Source organism: Mustela putorius, unplaced genomic scaffold, assembly GCF_011764305.1.
Source record: "Mustela putorius furo isolate JIRA1106 unplaced genomic scaffold, ASM1176430v1.1 tig00000759_pilon_pilon_pilon, whole genome shotgun sequence".
Classification (NCBI taxonomy): Eukaryota; Metazoa; Chordata; class Mammalia; order Carnivora; family Mustelidae; genus Mustela; species Mustela putorius.
In genome coordinates this window covers 1,410,674-1,426,376 of record NW_025421467.1, presented here as the reverse complement: position 1 = coordinate 1,426,376, position 15,703 = coordinate 1,410,674, and the positions used below count along the sequence as shown (strand labels likewise).

General features: G+C 36.0%; 1 long non-coding RNA gene across 1 annotated transcript; it reads right to left on the bottom strand.

Moving 5' to 3' along the window:
* Positions 1-4,295: 4,295 nt before the first annotated feature.
* On the bottom strand, positions 4,296-9,951 carry LOC101681762. Its single transcript, XR_200540.3, has 3 exons — positions 9,767-9,951; positions 7,515-7,660; positions 4,296-5,868 (listed from the first exon to the last, which is right to left on the bottom strand). It is a non-coding gene; the product is annotated as an uncharacterized LOC101681762 (long non-coding RNA).
* Positions 9,952-15,703: the final 5,752 nt, after the last annotated feature.

Below are 15,703 nucleotides of genomic sequence, written 5' to 3'. Positions count from 1 at the left end.
GGCTTGGAACTTGACACACAGTTCCTCTCTTGGTCCCATCATTATCTTAAACATGTTGCTTAAAGTTTCTAATCCATGATTTCTTTATTTTTTGTTCTAAAAAGTTCATTTATTTATTTGAGAGAGAAAGAGCAAATGAACAGGGAAAGAGGCAAAGGGAGTGGGAGAGGCCAGCTCATTGCTGAGCAGGGAGCCCAACAGGAAGCTGGATCACAGGACCCCATGATCATGACCTGAGCTGAAGGCAGATACTTAATGGACTGAGCCACCAGGTGTCCCTAACCACAATTTCTTTAAAGTCAAACATTGAAATTCACTTAAAGACTAAGGAGCATTAAATAAAATAATGTATGCAATAGTAAGGGCAGTGTCTGACACTTAGTAAGCTCTAATAAAGCTTTAGGTTTATCATATACATAATATTATTAGGAATAATTGGATAATATGGAACTGAGGTGGACTGGGCAAGGAAACTATGAGAATGTTCTCTGAAGCTAAGATGTTGGTAGTCCTGGTTTGATCTTCTAATTGTCTTTTGGGAGTCACGTCATGCATTCACTGAAATTGGAGCCATGTGACACGATAAAGGGTATTCTACTGTATTGGTATCCTGAAGTCTTCACAAAATTGCTAAAAGACACTATCCCAGTCTTGAGAGAGTGGTTTCATGGAGAAGAACCTTATTATTCAGCCCAGAACTATCACTTCAGGCTGGACGGCCTAAAAGCATTGGTGGGGGAGAGGAAGAAATAACCAGACACACAGATAATTTTGTCAGGGGAGGGAAGATAATTGTATGGATCTTAACCCTTTGAAGGTCTTGAGTTTTAGATAAAGGATCTCAGAAAGCTTTAATCTCAGGAAGAATTTTGGACAAAGTCTTGTCGATATTAGAATCCTCATTTAAATGGCTTTAAGCTGGGGAGTCATATGGTCAGCAGGGGCCTGGTGCAGTATGACTGATACAGTTGGCTGAATATGAATATGTTTCCCTCAAAGTAAGGGAAACAGCTCAGCTCAGCGATAGTACTACCACAGGACACAGAAGATAAACCCAAAGGAGCAGAGCACTGTGTTTGGAGACTATGTTTCTGGAAACAATTAATATTATTAACAGAAATAGATGAGTTCAAATGAGAAGGTGCTAGAGAGACTGTTTAAAAACAATGAATTTGATAATTAAAACATTGACTTTTTGGATAAACAGTGGATAATCAACCCTTAAAGTAGCCCTGAGTTTATCAGAAACTATCTTAGTAATTGATTCTAAGACATAAGGACTTTTACTAAGAAATATTTCTTCATATGGAATCTTTATTTTTTTCATAAAATGCTTTACACATATTTCTTAGTTAAATGATAATAGATGATATCATAACAATCTTAAAGAATTAGCATTACTTCTTATTTTATAGTCAGAGGAAGGTAGATGTTTTTACCTTTGGATTGCATATGTTACTTTTAATTTTTTAAATGTCTTGTTGACAGCTGAATTGTCCTCAAGCACACAGTGCATTAGGTCAGAGTGTTAAACATAATTTTGAAAGGACTTAGACAATATTCCTTTCTGACATGTTAAATGAATTAAAATAACCAAATGCACATTTTTTTCAGTGCCTAAAAAAATAAAACCACAGAAACATTCACAGGATGGATAAAACTCATTATATATCTCTAATGAAAAGCATTTCCAATTACTTTTTTATCAGTTTTCGTGTTAACAAATAATTCTATTGGCACTTTCTGATATGTTGTATTTATAGAAAGTCAGTATGCTATATTCATTGAATTATTATAGATTTCTAAGCATAAAATTATTCCATTTTTCATTCCTGATGAATACTAAATTATTATAATAATACTCACTATTCCATTAATGTATTATTTTGAACGTGATTATCACTGAATAGCTATTAAAGAATCATTCTCACTGGGCGAATCAGACTTCAGACTTACTCATTTAACAAATTTTTCACAATTTTAAGCCATTTCCAGAATATTCAAATTGTTCTGTTCAAACACAACTGTATAATTCATAATTTTATAGTTAATTTTTAAGTCAAAAAATTCACTATTTTATAAAACAGCATTAAAATATGATTTTTAAAATTTATATTAGTGAGAACAGATCAAAATTTAACATTAACAATTAAGTCATTTGCCATTTAGATAAATTTAACTATTGTTGTTTTCTGATCCCAGATGGGAAAATGAGGTTGTCAATGGCCCACCACAGAATATGGTAGCTCTGAACAATTTTGGGTCACTTTACATAAAAAGAATAGCAGCTGCCCTATACATATGTTAAGCCTTCTTTCTAACCAAAATAATGAGCATGTCTATCACGTAGAAGTTTCCACAAGCCCCTTTGTAATCTCTCAACCCTGCCCTTTAATGTGCCCTATCCTACCCCAGGCAAACACTGATGTGCTTTCTGAGAGATAAATTAGTTTTTCATTTTCTAAAATTTTATCTAAATGAAATCATACAGTATGCATTATTTGTCTATCTTCTTTAACTCACTATGATAATGTGGTTGTATATTGAGAGCTTCTTTATTTATATTGTTGAGTATTCTTCTATATAGATACACCACAGTTTCTGTAACATTAACCTTTTTAAGGATTTTTTTTTCCAGTTTTGGATTATTACAAATATAGCTGCTTTGAACATTTGTGCGAAGTCTTTGTATGCATATATGTTTTCATTTCTTTTTGGTAAATACCTAGGAGTGCAATGTCTGAATCATATAAGTGTATGTGTAATATTTTTAAGAAACTCTGCCAAACTGTTTCCAAAGTTGTGACTTTTCAAATATCAATCAAGAGTAATTTTCCTGTCCTCACTAATGTTTCTTATGTTCAATGTTTCTAATTTTAGCCATTCTATTTTGTTGTAGTAGCATCTTAGTTAATTTACACTAATAAAACCAAAAGCATATACTGAGTACCTTAAACAATAAATATTTAATAAATAAATAAAATTTTTTTAAAAAAGGATGCCTGGGTGGTGTCTGCCTTCAGCTCAGGTCATGATCCCAGGGTCCAGGAGTTCATCATGGGGCTCCTCCCTCAGCTGAGAGCCTGCTTCTCCCTCTGCCTATTGTTTCCCCAGCTTGTAAGCACATGCTCGCTCTCTCTGTTGCTCACTCTCTCTGACATATAAAGAAATGAAATCTTAACAATATTTATTTATTTACTTACTTACTTAAAATTTATTTATTTTAGAGAGAAATAGAAAGAAAGAGTATGTATGCATGGGGGGAAGGGGCCATTGGAGAGGAAGAAAGAAACTTAAGCAGCTCTGTGCTGAGCATTGAGCCCAAATCCAGCTCATTATCATGACCCTGAAATCATGACCTGAGCAGAAACTAAGGGGTGCTTAACTGACTGTGCCACCCAGGCACCCCATTAAACAACAAATATTTATTTCCTCACAATTTTGGAGGCCGGAAAGTTACAATCTCAAAGAGTGGAACAGTTTGGTTCCTAGTGAAAATTCTCTTCCTGATTTGCAGATGGCCACCAACTTGCTGTATCTTCATAGAGCCATCAGAGAGATTATCTCTCTGGTGGCACTTCTTATAGGATCACTAATCCCATCTTGATGGCTTCACCCTCAGGACCTTATTACCTCCCAAATGTCCTGCCTCCAGATAGTATCACATTGAATATTTAAGTTTTCAACACATGAATTTGGAAGGCACACAGTCATTCAATAGCAAGTGGTATCACATTCTGGTTGTAATTGGTTACTTCCCTAATGTCTAATATATTTTTTTAATTTCTGTAATAATTTATATAGAGTGGGTATTATTTCTTCCTTACATGTTCGGTAGAATACATGGATAATGCCATAAAGACCTAGAGTTGTCTTTGTGGGAAGGCTTCAAACCTTGGATTCAGTGTATTTAATAGATGAAAAGGCAATAATATACCTTACCTGTTTCTTGTTGAGAAAGCTTTGTTAGTATTGTCTTTCAAGGAATTTATCCACTTCATCCAGGTTATTTGAATTATCCCCCAAAATTATTCATAATATTCCTTTATTATCCTTATAAAAATCTGTTGATTTTATCATAAAATCATCTCTCATGTTTCTTGAGTAATTTGTTTCTTCTTCCATATTTTTTTTAAAGATTTTATTTATTTATTTGACAGAGAGAAATCACAAGTAGATGGAGAGAGAGGCAGAGAGAGAGAGAGAGAGGGAAGCAGGCTCCCTGCTGAGCAGAGAGCCCGATGCGGGACTCTATCTCATGGCCCTGAGATCATGACCTGATCCGAAGGCAGCGGCTTAACCCACTGAGCCACCCAGGCGCCCTCTTCTTCCATCTTTATCTTCATTAGCCTGGATAGATGTTACCAATTTTAATTACTTTCTCAAAGATCTAGCTCTTGGTTTTATTGATTTATATCTTTTTATTTCCATTCTCTACTTACTGATTTTCACAGATCTTTATTATTTTCTTTCATCTATATTGGATTTAATTTGCTCTTTTTTTGTCCCCTAGACTCTTAAGGTATAAATGGAAATACTAATTTGAGGAAATCTTCAGATGACCATGCATAAATAATTTTTTTCTTACATAGAATTTTTAAAAATCTGATTGGGCATTACTTCAAAGTTAATATCTCTGACAGTAGTTTACATTCTATCTTTCCTTGCTAGAAGACTGGTAACTAAAAAGGTATTTTAAAAAATAATTAAGAAATCAAGATTTAAAACTAGACTAATATTTCTTTAAGTAAATCTAAGTCATCCCCAAATGACCCACAAATAAGCAGAAAATTATCTCACTTTTTAATAATGATGAACCCAATATGCCCTATCCAGTAAACTTCTGAAGAAATAAATTTTGTCAACTCTAACTCAGAAGTGACAATCATAGGTCCCTGATTCTCTATCACAGATCAAAACCACATAATCATTTCAAGCTCTGAAAAATTCAAGCAGTTGTAACAAAGTGTCTTTCTTGGCCATTGTTTCAGATTTATGGAATCACAAAAGACTTAGTTTTCATGACATGAAAATCCTCTTCATCTCGGCCCCCAAGACAGAATTTTTTCTAAATCCTAGAAAGTGATAGTTATCCATGGGATTTTAAATGTCCTTAATCCATCATCTTGTTTCTCATCCACTAATCAATCAAAATTTTATGGTTGTGTATCACTGAATGATAGATTATTTTACAATTTAGTGGTTTAAAATAACAATAAACATGTATCATATCACACAGTTACTGTGGGTCAGGAATCCAGCAATAGCTTAGCTAGGCTCCAGTGTAGGGTCTCTGATGAGGCTGCAGTCAAAACCGCAATCATCTCAAGATTTGGCTGTTGTTAGGCAAGTACTCTTGTACATGCAGTGTTTTCCAAGTCACACTCAGATGCATAAAGAATGGGCCTTGGTCCTGAACACCCAAGAGATAAAGAGCCCATATACCCTATGTTGGGCTTATGACTTGGTGTGGGAAAATCTTTCCTGGTTTCATGTGTAATGAGTACTTTTTCATCTCTGCACAAAGCATGCTTCCACTGCAACATGAAGTCATGTTACTCTATCTTTTCTCTATGTAATTAAAGTATTGTTCCATCCAGTACTTGACTGAGTTGTATTTTCCTTGGTGACTCCAATACCAAGACTCAGCGGGCAGAAGGGTTTAGGGCCCTCCCCAGGAATTGGTAACTAGCACATGGCATTCTGTTGATAGCTTGTCTCACAGAATCCCCTTCTATGTTGGCTCAATCTCATGAAAGGAAAGTTGGTGCTGATATTGGTAGAAGATCCAGTTAGTTTTCATGTCTATATCTCCACAGGACTCCCTGAGTGTTCTCATAAGATGACAGCTTCCTTCAGAATAGTAATCTAAGAGGAAAAAAAAAAAAAAAAAAAAAACACGTGAGAGCAAAGCATCTTTTATGGCCTAGCCTCAGGAGTCATATTCTCAGAATATGGATCTCAAGCTATTTTCACTTATTATCTAAGATTTTGGTTCTCTTTCCTGTTAATCTCTTGAGAGACTTGTTTATAATTTATTTCATTTCCACAGTATTGTATTGGCTACAACATATCCACTCCATTAAATATGGAGGGGGACCACACAAAGGAAGACTAAAGGAATCCCAGGAGTGGGAATCACTGGGTCCATTTTTGAAGTTTTTTACCATGCAATTAAATCATTAATATGGTTGGACATACTGAAAAAGCTATGCCAACTGTAATTTCAAAGTCGGTGTAAATAAGCTTTCCAAAAAAGTCCATCAGTCATTTCCTTTATCTGTTCATACCTAATGACTTTTCTTCTACTTCAGTTATTCCTGGCTAGGGCCACATCCTTGATCTTATCATTATTAGAAATGTTCTATCTCTGAATGTTTAAATTTCATGTATTCTATTTTCTAAACTTCCTATTCTGGCAGCTTAATACCTCAATATTTTATACAAATGTATGTTATTCAAACATTCCTGATAATCTTAATGTTTCCTTAGCTCACTTTTGCATTCTCCAAACCAACTATTTCAAGCCTTCTATGATAGTTTCAAATCTCTGGAGACCACCTCCTTCTTCTCACTCTCAGCAGATTATCTTGCTCATGACTTAGCAAAGAAAAAGAACTATCATATGGATTTTTTTTTTCATTTTATTTTATTTTATTTCTTTTCAGTGTTCCAAAATTCATTGCTTATGCACCACAACCAATGCTCCATGCAATATGTGCCCTCCATAATATCTACCACCAGCCTCATCCAACCTCCTCACCTACCTCCCCTCCAAAACCTGCAGTTTGTTTCCCAGAGTCCACAGTCTCTCATGGTTATATGGAAGTTTTTAACACCCTTAAAAAATTTACAAACTTACAGATTCTGATACTTTTTTTTCCCTTCCATTTTCCTTCTTGTTACAACAGGAAAGAACTTTTTCCCCTTTCCCGGACCTTGGATCTATCTACCTTCTGCCTTTGAAGGTATTTTGCTCTATCACTTATTTTATCTCTGTCACATATTATCATCCCCTTCCTCTTAACTATTGTCTTTTCAGATAAATGTGGTCAAATATCTTTCATATTTAAAAAAAGGGTGGAAAGAAAGTAGTTTGAATTCTAGTGAGCTGTTAGAAAAAAAAAATTAGCCATGCAGTTAAAGTGGTAGAGTCATAGACAGAAGGCCATTGGTCACAGAATTATGAGGATCTCAAACTTGTCTCATTTACCCCCAAACTTCATAGTCCCCTTTCTTTACTGACAGGCCTCTCGAAAGACTTTTACATACTTTCTACCTCCAGTTTTTCATAGTCTCTTCACTCTAACATTATGCAATCTAGCTTACAGACCCTCATCACTACCCTGTAAATAGACGACCAACAAAAGAACAAGTGGGAGAAAAAAAGTGCGTGGAATTAGAAATACCATCATTATCATGGTTCTTCCGAAAGTCTCAACCTGTCATAATACTATACTATTTTCTTTTAAGAGAAAATGGACATAAATTCAGACACCTGTAGCTTTACTTACCTCTCTGTGTTCTAAAAACCTTCCAAGGAGGAGGAAACCTTCCACCAGCAAGGAAAGAAATCTTCCAACAAAAAGCCTAAGTAGGAAATGGGCATCCTTTTCTCCTTAGATGCCAATATCTGGGTGCAGATGCACTCTGGGTTCTTCTGTAGTATAGGTATAAACAAATTAAAAGATTCAAGCATAACATTAATTCCTCAGCAGAAGATATGCTTAAAAACAAAATATCACAATACTGTTGGAGGACCATAGAAAAAGGAAAAAAAAAATGTTTAAAAAAAATCCATTGGTTGACAAGAGGGTCATCATTTATTTCTCACATGCCAAACTTTGACTGTGAATGTACTGTGCTACAGGTGCTATGTACATTCTAGTAGGAGTTGGAAACTGGAGACATCTTGTGAGCAGTTATTCGTGGTTATGTCCTCTCACTGAAAAGCACTTCAGCAGAGAAACAAGAGCTCTTTTTCTTGCTCTTCAGGAAAGATCTGAATGTTCAAAAGCTTTAATATAACTACTGGTGCCAAACTAAATGATAGTGGCAAACTCCTTTCCATTAAATTTGTATCTGTTTAAAAACCTTGGAAATACGTTAACATACATTCCTGTCCATAGAATGTAAAAATTACATGCATAAAAAATTTGTCATCTGCGTTTCCAAGACATTGTTCAGGGAATGCAAATGTGTCTCCAAAGACTGAGAAGCAAACAGCTTGTGTTGTACCAAGAGTGGGGACACTGCCACTTTCCTTACATTTATCAGAATTCTCAGATTTAATTTTTTAAAACATCCATTGAGTTAAATGCAACATCTTCAAAGGTAAAATATTTGAAGAGTCAAAATGTTATGGTACAAATCTACGGAAACTGCATGAGCAATTGCTAAAGCTGTAATTTCCTAGGGGAGTTAATCAAGAAGGAATTGTGTAGTGAACAAGGTATACTAACAATAAAGTATATCCAGACTTTTCACAATCAGGTGATTTAATCGTGGGAGAGCCTTTACTACTCTTTCCTTTTCCTTATTGAAGATCTATAACTGGATAGGTTTACAAACAACTTCCGATTACCCATTTTTTTTTAAAGATTTTATTTATTTATTTGACAGAGAGAGATCGCAAGTAGGCAGAGAGGCAGACAGAGAGAGAGGGAAAAGCAGGCTCCCCGCCAAGCAGAGAGCCCAATGCGGGGCTCAGTCCCTGGACCCTGAGATCATGACCTGAGCCAAAGGCATAGGCTTTAACCCACTGAGCCACCCAGGTGCCCCTACCTATTTTTTTTTTTTTTTAAGATTTTATTTATTTGACAGAGAGAGAGAGATCACAAGTAGAAAGGCAGACAGAGAGAGGGAAGCAGGCTCCCTGCTGAGCAGAGAGTCATCTCTCCAAACAAACAGTTCTCTAAAAATTTCTCATGAAAATAAAGTGATTTGACCTTTATAATATCTTACATTTTTTTCTGCTAATGCTCTACTGAACATTATCCGGCGGGGGGGCGGGGGGCGGTGTGCGGGAGCATACAGATATGAGGAAACATAGAAAGAGAACAAGGAACATCTTGTCAAGAGAAATAAGAAGACCTTTAATGTTAACTATATTACATTCTTTTTAATTTGTCCCAGTTCAGTCATATTACTAACTCTGGTTTTGGCATCTTATCCAACTATATCACTAACAATAATTCTGGCCAGGGATAAACCAGTAGAAAAGACTTCAATGCCATTATTTTCTACAGATAACCAAATCTGTTTTCTTTCAAATAAATTCCTTACTCTAGATTAATACCTTGATTCATGCTTCCCTGGTAAAAACAAAAATAAGCGAGAGATAATTTAATCATCTCCTGATCAACAAATCTACCAGTCTATCTCAATTTGTCTCCATGCTTTTTTCCTTCCTCCACAAGTGGGTGAATGGTCCCAACAACAAAGCCAACAACTGAGCTCACTTCTCCACTTGCGGCTGATGTCTCCCTTCTGGTCCATGCCCGCACTCTGAAATAGCATCATCAAGTTAATCTTCTCATTAAGAGACTTAGCATGTAAGCATGTTCTACTATCTCTTAAAAACAAAACAAAGCAAAACAATACAGACATTCCTTTGACCTCAGAGCCTTTTTAAACTATCTTTCCCTTTTTGAGCTCTCATTTATAGAAAAACGTTATTAAAAGAAAAAAAAAAGATTTTTTATATCTGTTCTCTCTAATTCCTTAAGTTCCACTCGTTCATAATCTTCATCATCCAATATCTTACCTCCAACAAGCCACTGAAATTTTCTCACTGAATTTTTAAGCTTGAATGATTCTTTCTTAGTCCTCTTTTTTGAGCTCTTGGCAGCATTTAAAACGGCATTTAAAACAGACGCTCCCTGCTGCTTGAATCACTGTCTTTGCTTGGCCACTAGGACAACACACCCGCAGTTTTCCTCCTACCACAAAGATGACTTTCCTGCCTCCTTTTTGGGATCTTTCTGATCTGTCGAAACTCTAAACACGGATTCTATAAACCTCAATTGTGCATCTCTTTTCTTTCCTCATCACATTACCTCGTTCAGGCCTGCCTATATTTCTAGCTCTAAATTCTCTCCTCACCTCCACATTTACATTATCACATGGTCTGCTCAATAGCTGCATTTAATTGTTTATGAAACAGAAAATTAACCTGGGCCAAAGCAGAAATGACCACCCCTCCCTGCTTTCAACTCACTCTTGGTCTCAGTGTTCACATGCAGGCTAGCACCTGTCAGTCATCTGGACGCATCCCTTCCTCTCCACTCTGCATAAGCAAGTCTTTTAACTCTTCCACCTTAAAGATAGAGTGGGAATGTGAACACTTCTCACTGTTTTACCACAAAATCTGGGGTCATCCCACCATCATCCTCATCTGGATTTCTGTAATATCTAGCTAATTAATCTCCATCCTTCTTCTTTCTCCCTCTGTAGATATTCTTCCAAGTAAGAACCAGTAAATTCTTCTGGAAATATAAATCAAATCATGCTACTCTTCTCCTCAAAGACTTTCAGCAATGCCACATCACACCTAGAATAAAATCCACTATCTAGAGCACCTGGGTGGCTCAGTAGGTTAAGCATCTGCCTTCAGCTCAGGTCATGATCCCAGGGTCCTGGGATTGAGTCCCACATCAGTCTCCCTGCTCTGCAGGGAATCTGCTTCTCCTTTTGTCCCTCTTCCCACTCATTCTCTCAATCTCCCTCTCTCAGATAAATCTTAAAAAAAAAAAAAATTCTATGTCTAAATTCTATAGTCTGTAAATTCTTCCTTCCTTTGATCTGTGCCTATCTTTTTTTTTTTTTTTAAGATTTTATGTATCTATTATTTGAGAGAGAGATATAAAGAGAGAGAATGAGAGAGAGAGAGGTCAGTGGGAGAAAAAGACTCCCTGTTAAGCAAGGAGCCTGATGTGGGACTCAATCCCAGGACTTCAGGATCATGACCTGAGCCAAAGACAGTTGCTTAACCAACTGAGCCACCTAGGTGCCCTGTGCCTATCTTTCTATTACGCCATGTTCTAGTCATACTGGTCTTCTTGCCTTTTTTTTTTTTAAACTCTTTTCAAACTCACTTCACTTGTTATTCTTGCCTGAAAAAAATCCACCCTCAAAATTTGAATCTTCCTACTTTTTAAAAGTAAGTCTCAGGTCAATTGTCACCTCCTCTGAGGGGTCTTCCCTTATCATGCTGTCTAAAAGAATCCACTTCTACTCTAAGCATGCTTATTTTCATAATAACTATTATATAAAATTATATAATATGTAGATGACTACTCTCTTCTTCCTGACATTCTCACTCCCATCACATTAAAATCCCACACACTTTTTTGATTCTGCTTTAAATATACTGCTTTCTCAGTCTCCAGTGCTACTTTTTAATCTTGTTCAATCAATCTTTTAATTTTAACATCATCAGGATTCTGTATTTAGCCCATTTCTCTTTCTCTCATCAAATCTACTCCTGTTATTCTCATTTATTACTTTACTTAAATTACATGTAATTTATACTTTTATCTATGTCTTTGTATTCAGTTAAGATCTGTATGTAAAACTCCACTTCCATCTATTAAATTTTTTTAATCTTGTCAATTTGGACATACACAAGCCCCTTAAACTCAACTTATTCTGAACAAGTCATAATCTTATCTTTTTCTCCCTTTTCTAAACTTAGTCCTCATTCTGTTTCTCCTACCTTCCATTATGCCACTATCAAGTTCCAATGTACCCAAACCACAAAATTTGGAGGCAGTCTTCATTTCTCTCTTTTTCACACCTGTAAAGGTCAATAGTGGACACTTTCAAAACTTTCTACGGCTCCTTATTTCTATTTCTCATATAGAAATTCAAGTTCTTGTCATTTCTTGTCCAGACAGTGATAAGAGCATATTCTTTTATGTACATTTACTGGTTGCTTACCCAGCAGCCATTCTTTCTTCCCTTCTGGTTTTCTGTTTGTTTTTTATTTGTTGGCTTGTTTTAATACTATTCATAATTTCCTTTGGGAAGCCAGGTCTCCCCTAGTAAGTAACTGCTACTCAGTATGGTTGGGATCAACCTGCCTACCAGCTCTAGCCATTGGGTCTAATCAATGTAAACCAGCATGCATGATCTCATCCCTCATGCTGTAGGGGTAACAAAGTTTTTAATTTGACAAGTTTGATTACATGCCAAGAAAATTATCTCTACATTTGTCTATTATAACTTAAAACAAGTGAAAGAAAACTTTAAATGACAAATAGTTTACTTACCATCTACCTATTAATCCATGAATCCATCCATCCATCCAACCATCCATCCACCCATGTATCTACCTATCTGTTTTTGTTACAAATAACTTCTTTTTTCCTGGTAACTTTTATCTGTATTCCCGATTATACATTCCATATGTTTAAATTTGCATATATGTAATAGCTTCATGTACCATTTCTATGTCATTGTATTTTCCATGTCCAATGTATTCAGCAAATGAAATAATAAAATTGTAAGGAAAATGAATGAATTGAACACTTATTCATGTATTTGTACTCCCCTCCAATAATCTACATTATAATCTTTAAAATTGTTTTTAATAGTTACATTATTTATGTAAGCTTTCTTAGGGTACAATATATCAGGCTGACAAGTTCTGTGAACCTGAGAATTAAGAGCACATTCAGATACTGTTTTTTAAATAAGGGGCATTTTGTTGTGCAGGTGTTTTGGTAATTGGGAGACACTGGGAAAAAAATTCCCCTTTCAGTGGTGCTCAGATTCACACTTCCCACGGTAGAGTGCTGAGCAGCCTGGCGCTCACACATGGAGCCATAATGTGAAACATGTGGGAATAGTGCCTGATGCAGCCTCCCTTCGAGGTGTTTTTCCATCATCACCACCATTACTTTCCTCCCCTGACAACTGTCCCATCATTCTGTTCTCCATGGTCTATCCTAGAAGATAAGCATTCCTACCATTTCAGTTTTGTTATTTGAAATATGTGTCAAAAGTGTATATTCCATTACAAGAGTGTATGTTCTGTAAGTATAAACACATAGAAAAGAGTACATTCTGAAAAGTAGGAAATGTCTACATCTAATTTTGATAATAAAGAAATATATTTGCCTTTTGCTCTCGTAATGGTCATATACAGAAATTAAGAATAGAAATTTGATTCCAAGGGCTCTATAAAGACCTCTTTGACAACACACTTAAAAAATTTCCATCTCACAGCTATTTTCATTATTTAAAACATAAATTTAACCAATTTTTATATACCCAAAGTAGACTTTTTCTAAATGCTTTTGCTTGTTTCATCTCTTTCCCTAGACATTTTTGGTAATATGTCTGGGATCCTCTCTGCCAAGGGAAAGGAATGGGCTATGTGGTCAGAGACATGTTTGTTTGATTCTCAACTCTGTCACACTCACCCCTGCGAGCAACAGGGCAGATCATAGAATTTCTCTGGTCAATAATCTTTTCAAATAAAACACAACAATAATCATGTGTATTTTTTTTCAAGTCTGTTATGCAGAGTACTGTTAAAAAAGTATATGAAAATTCCTAACCCTGCACCTGACAAGCAGTGGGTATTCCATACATGTTATCTGCTTTTCCATATTTCTTCTCCTTTATACACATTTTGAGCCACTTGGAGATTTAACAAGTTCTTTTAAAAATGTTTGCAGAGCATTATTTCTAGAAACTTAGCAAGTTCTTTGTCACACATCTTCTCTGTGTTCAAATCCCATAGTAAGATAGTATATATTTCCATTTAAGAGCATGATGAGGTAAGAATAATAAATAGATAAAAGTAAAATTTCTGCTCAGCCCTCCTCCTAGATTTCTTACTGGATCCCTTTTGGACTAAATGTTGATTTTTTATTTTTTTTTTACTTTTTTTTTTTTCCTGCCTTACATCTTCCTTTCATTCAGAAGTCTAAATATCTTCCTTGAGAAATACTACAAAGTATCTAGATATTATCTTTTTATTTTTGCTTTTTGTTTAAATCTTTTACAAATAATTTATAACCTAAGCCATTCTTCTCCTTAAATCTAAATAGGAGATAATTTTACTAAAAGACTTAGAGATTTGGTTCTCCAACAAAGAGATGTACTGACCATGGAGCCTATTGTATGCCCCTGCCTAGCAGGGAACTAAATTTGCAGACCCACCCAAATGTATAGCCTCCAGTCCTGCTGACCAGGAAGCCTGTCCAGAGAATCTGGGCAGCTGCAGAGCCCATCCTATAGCCACATTCAGGCAGGGAGCCAAGTGAGCAGCACTATCAAAATGTTAAGTATAGCTTCTGTCCCCTCATAACCAGGAAACTGAGCAGTGACGGGACAGCCTCAGAATCCAGCTTACAGCACTGCTCAGCTACAGAGCCTAGCCTCCAGCCTTGCCAGATTGTGGATAAAGCCTATGTATGGCCTAGAGGGGGTGGATAGCACAGCCAGGGGCCTCACCCAGTGCAGAGCATTGCCTTGGGCCCCACCCAATAGGGAGCTCAGCCAACCACCACATCCAACCATAGAGCCCAGTCTCTAACCTTCACTCAATTGAGGGATACAGCTGGCAGTGCCTCCCAACCAAAGATCCCACCCAGAGACATGGCCCAACAGCAGAGCACAGCCTACAGCCCTGCCCAATTTGGGAACACAGTCTGCATCTCCTCCTGTTCGCAGAACACAGACTGAGATCTTGTCTGACCAAGAAGCCCTGCCTGAAATGCTGCATGAACACCAAGCTAGCAGCACCATCTGGTCAGGGAACTCAGCTAACACCATACTCAACAGTGAAAAACTGAAAGTTTTCCTCTAATATCAGAAAAAAGACAAAGATGCTTTCTCTCAGCACTTCTATTTAACACAGTACTACCTAGAGAGAATTAAACAAGAAAAAAAAAAGTCATTGGAAACAGAAAGGGAGAAGTAAAACTGCCTCTGTTTGCAGGTGACATGATTTTATGTATAAGAAATGATAAAGATTCAACCTAAAAGACTATTAATACTAATAAATCACTCAATAAACTTGGCAGGATTCAAAATCGACATACAAAAATCAATTGTGTTTCTACACACTAACAACAAATTATCTGAAAAGGGAATTAAGAAAACATTACCATTTACAATAGCTTCAAAAAGAATAAAATGCCTAGGAGTAAATTTAACTCAAAAAGTAAAAGATTTGTATACTGAAAACTTTAAGGCATTAATGAAAGTTATCAAAAAGACATAATAAATGGATAGATATTCCTTGTTCATGAATTGGAAGAATTAGTATTATTAAAATGTCCATACTACTCAAAGCCATCTATAGATTCCATGCAACTTCTACTAAGATTCCAATGGCAGTTTTTATAGAAATAGAGAAAAATTCTAAAATTTGCATGAAACCAGAAAAGGCCCTGACTACCAAAGAAATCCTAAAATCATCAGAACAAAGCTAGAGGCACCACACTTCTTAATGTCAAACTATACTACAAAGCTATAGCAATCAAAACTGTGGTACCGGCTTAAAAACAGACACTAAGACCACTGGAAAAGAATCAAGAGTCCAGAAATAAACCCATGCATATATGGTCAACTAAAATATGGGAGCCAAGAATACTCAATGAAGAAAAGACAGTCTCTTCAATAAAAGGTGTTGAGAAACCTGGGTATTTTATATACAAAACAAGGAAACAGACAATCGTTTTATGGT